This window comes from Schistocerca gregaria, chromosome 2, assembly GCF_023897955.1.
Source record: "Schistocerca gregaria isolate iqSchGreg1 chromosome 2, iqSchGreg1.2, whole genome shotgun sequence".
Taxonomy (NCBI): domain Eukaryota; kingdom Metazoa; phylum Arthropoda; class Insecta; order Orthoptera; family Acrididae; genus Schistocerca; species Schistocerca gregaria.
The window spans coordinates 1,005,557,395-1,005,560,886 of record NC_064921.1 but is presented as its reverse complement, the minus strand read 5'-3'; the positions used below and the strand labels follow the sequence as shown (position 1 = coordinate 1,005,560,886).

Here is a 3,492-nt window from a genome sequence, read left to right as displayed (position 1 = left end):
CCATGATGCCGGGTGTTGGCCCTGTGTGCCTCGGTCGTATGCAGTCCTGATTGTTGCGCTCACCTGCACGGCGCCAAACACGCATACGACCATCATTGGCACCAAGGCAGAAGCGACTCTCATCGCTGAAGACGACACGTCTCCACTCGTCCCTCCATTCACGCCTGTCGCGACACCACTGGAGGCGGGCTGCACGATGTTCGGGCGTGAGCGGAAGACGGCCTAACGGTGTGCGGGACCGTAGCCCAGCTTCATGGAGACGGTTGCGAATGGTCCTCGCCGATACCCCAGGAGCAACAGTGTCCCTAATTTGCTGGGAAGTGGCGGTGCGGTCCCCTACGGCACTGCGTAGGATCCTACGGTCTTGGCGTGCATCCGTGCGTCGCTGCGGTACGGTCCCAGGTCGACGGGCACGTGCACCTTCCGCCGACCACTGGCGACAACATCGATGTACTGTGGAGACCTCACGCCCCACGTGTTGAGCAATTCGGCGGTACGTCCACCCGGCCTCCCGCATGCCCACTATACGCCCTCGCTCAAAGTCCGTCAACTGCACATACGGTTCACGTCCACGCTGTCGCGGCATGCTACCAGTGTTAAAGACTGCGATGGAGCTCCGTATGCCACGGCAAACTGGCTGACACTGACGGCGGCGGTGCACAAATGCTGCGCAGCTAGCGCCATTCGACGGCCAACAACGCGGTTCCTGGTGTGTCCGCTGTGCCGTACGTGTGATCATTGCTTGTACAGCCCTCTCGCAGTGTCCGGAGCAAGTATGGTGGGTCTGAAACACCGGTTTCAATGTGTTCTTTTTTCCATTTCCAGGAGTGTATTTGTAACCATTAGTGTAACCGTACATCAGATTTCTTTACCTACTAATGCGTAATGTATTGAGGGTCAACTGCCAGTCCCTGAACCAGGCATCAATCCTCTACTAGTCTTCCTCTAGTTTGCTACAATCTTAATGTGTTTCCAACTGCTTACAGACATCCGCAGCTTCATGGAGCTTCAAACGTTATCCACTATATCATTTATATATACTGTAAAAAGTCATAGTGCTATCACATTTCCTTGAGATACTCCTGAAATTCCATCTGGCGTTTTTCTTCCTTTAAGAGCAACATGTGGAGTTCCAGCTCTGTTGCACCCAGCCACAATCTGTCAACAGTCGAAATACTCATAACGCCGTCCTATATTCAGTCAACTGTATTAAACGTCTTTCGGAAGTCAAGGAACACGGCTTCAACCTCGACGCCGACGTCTATGGCTCTCTGGATCTCATGGACACCCACAACCAACTGAGTTTCGCAAGTTCTCTTTTTGCGGATTTCATGTTGACTTTGATAGAGGATGTAAAAGTCCTACAACTATGCAGATCTGTCCTACGACCCCTCTCGAAAACGGATATGACGTGCACTTATAAAAGTCTTACAACTATGCAGATCTGTCCTACGACACCTCTCGTAAACGGATATGACCTGCACTTATTTCCAGTCACTAGAGACCTTCGTTGGTCCAGGCATCTACGTTAGGCTACTACTAGAAGAGGAGCAAGTTCCTTCTTCTAATCTCTCTAGAATCTCACGGTTAACTCATCCGGTCCAGATGCCTTTCCACTATGGAGCTATCTTATTTGATTTCCTATTCCACTATCACTTATCTCAGTAGCTCCCAAATGATGTTCGTGGAATGATTGAAGGGATAAACCGTATTACGATCTTCCGCTCAAAAACAATTTTGGAACTTTTGGGCGACTGAGTAGAGTATTCAGATCAGCTCCAGTACAAAAGACAAAAACTGTTGTGGTTGGCAGGAGAGCCAACACCGTTACTACAGGAGGCCAAAATGCACGCGTTTTAGCTCACGCAGGCTGGCGTGAGGTCTGGAACATGACAAGGGAATTAGAATTCAGAAAAACGGACGTAGCTGGTGGAATACTTAACTTTAATCTATTAATGACGAAAGTCGTTCTTGACTTTACATGATTCACAGTATCAATAGCAACAGATAATGGCGCCTTGCTAGGTCGTAGCAAATAACGTAGCTCAAGGCTATGCTAACTATCGTCTCGGCAAATGAGAGCGTAGAAGTCAGTGAACCATCGCTAGCAAAGTCGGCTGTACAACTCGGACGAGTACTAGGAAGTCTCTCTACACCTGCCGTGTGGCGACGCTCGGTCTGCAATCACTGATAGTGGCGACACGCGGGTCCGACGTATATTACCGGACCGCGACCGATTTAAAGGCTACCACCTAGCAAGTGTGGTGTCTGGCAGTGACACCACAAAAACTTCTTAGGATTTGAGTCAGATGGGTTGGCACAATTTTTCTTTCACATTCATTGAAAGATTCCCTCATTGCTCTCTCTCTACATTGATTTTTATTTCTTTCAGCATTTCTTTGTCAACTAGGCTTTGATTTCGCATAAATGTATGATGAAGCTCTCTTTCATTTCCATGCAAGCATTAAACCACTTTGGGTCCTTCCCATCCATTACAAAACATGCTTGTGTAAAAAATTGTGAACAACACTTTTGAACTTTACCCACTTCTCTTCCATAGCTTCATCCTCAGAAGCAAACATTCGATAACGACTTGAATATTCTGCTATTTGTAGCCAGTCATTTCAGTAACCGTGTACAGATTCTACATTTTCAGCAACAGTTCACAGTTAATCCCAGCAATGCCCCTGTGATCCAAGTGCTTTCAGGAAATTTGTACGCGTCGACAGAAATAACCCAGCTGCATTCAGTTACAATATTAGTGGAGAACATCTGGAGCATTTCACATCGGTTAAGCGTTTAAGGGTAACACGTTATGTAATGACCCGAACATGGAAAGTAAATCCTGAGGATGGCGACTGGAAAACAGATTTGTTGGAAGGGTCCAGCGAGGGTGGGGCGCATCTGTAAAGGAAATCGCATACATGTAGTAAGAGTACTAATAAATAACTTATTGGGATGCAGTCGGATGACGTCATCGATAACTACCGATATTTCGACAGGAGCACATTGGCCATTTTCAAGGCATGTGCACTTCTATATATATACTAAGATGGTATCTGTTCTTTCGGACATGTCCGAAAGAACATATACTATCGGTGACCATGCAGAATTAAATAAATTAACACCCTTAGCTGCTGACAAGCGTTGACATACGTCAACGGGGACAGATGAAAATGTGTTCCCCGACTGGGACTCGAACCCGGAATCTCCTGCTTACATGGCAGACGCTCTACCCATCTAAGCCACCGAGGACACAGAGGATAGTGCAACTGCAGGGATTTATCTCTGGCACCCCTCCCGCGAAACCCACATTCTCAACGTATTGTCCTTCGCTGCATTCGTAGTGCCCCCGGACATGTCCGAAAGAACAGATACCATCTTAGTATATATATAGTTAAGGCTCACCGGTCACTTGACCATCTTCTTCGTCTGTGCGAATGCACAAACAGCAACGGCCCGCGAGTAATGTGTGTAATGGGCGGGGACACT

At 47.7% G+C, this 3,492-nt stretch overlaps 1 non-coding gene across 1 annotated transcript; it reads right to left on the bottom strand.

Annotated features, from left to right (window-relative positions):
- Positions 1–3,181: 3,181 nt before the first annotated feature.
- Positions 3,182–3,255, bottom strand: Trnat-ugu (transfer RNA threonine (anticodon UGU)). Its single transcript has one exon. It is a non-coding gene; the product is annotated as a tRNA-Thr (tRNA).
- Positions 3,256–3,492: the final 237 nt, after the last annotated feature.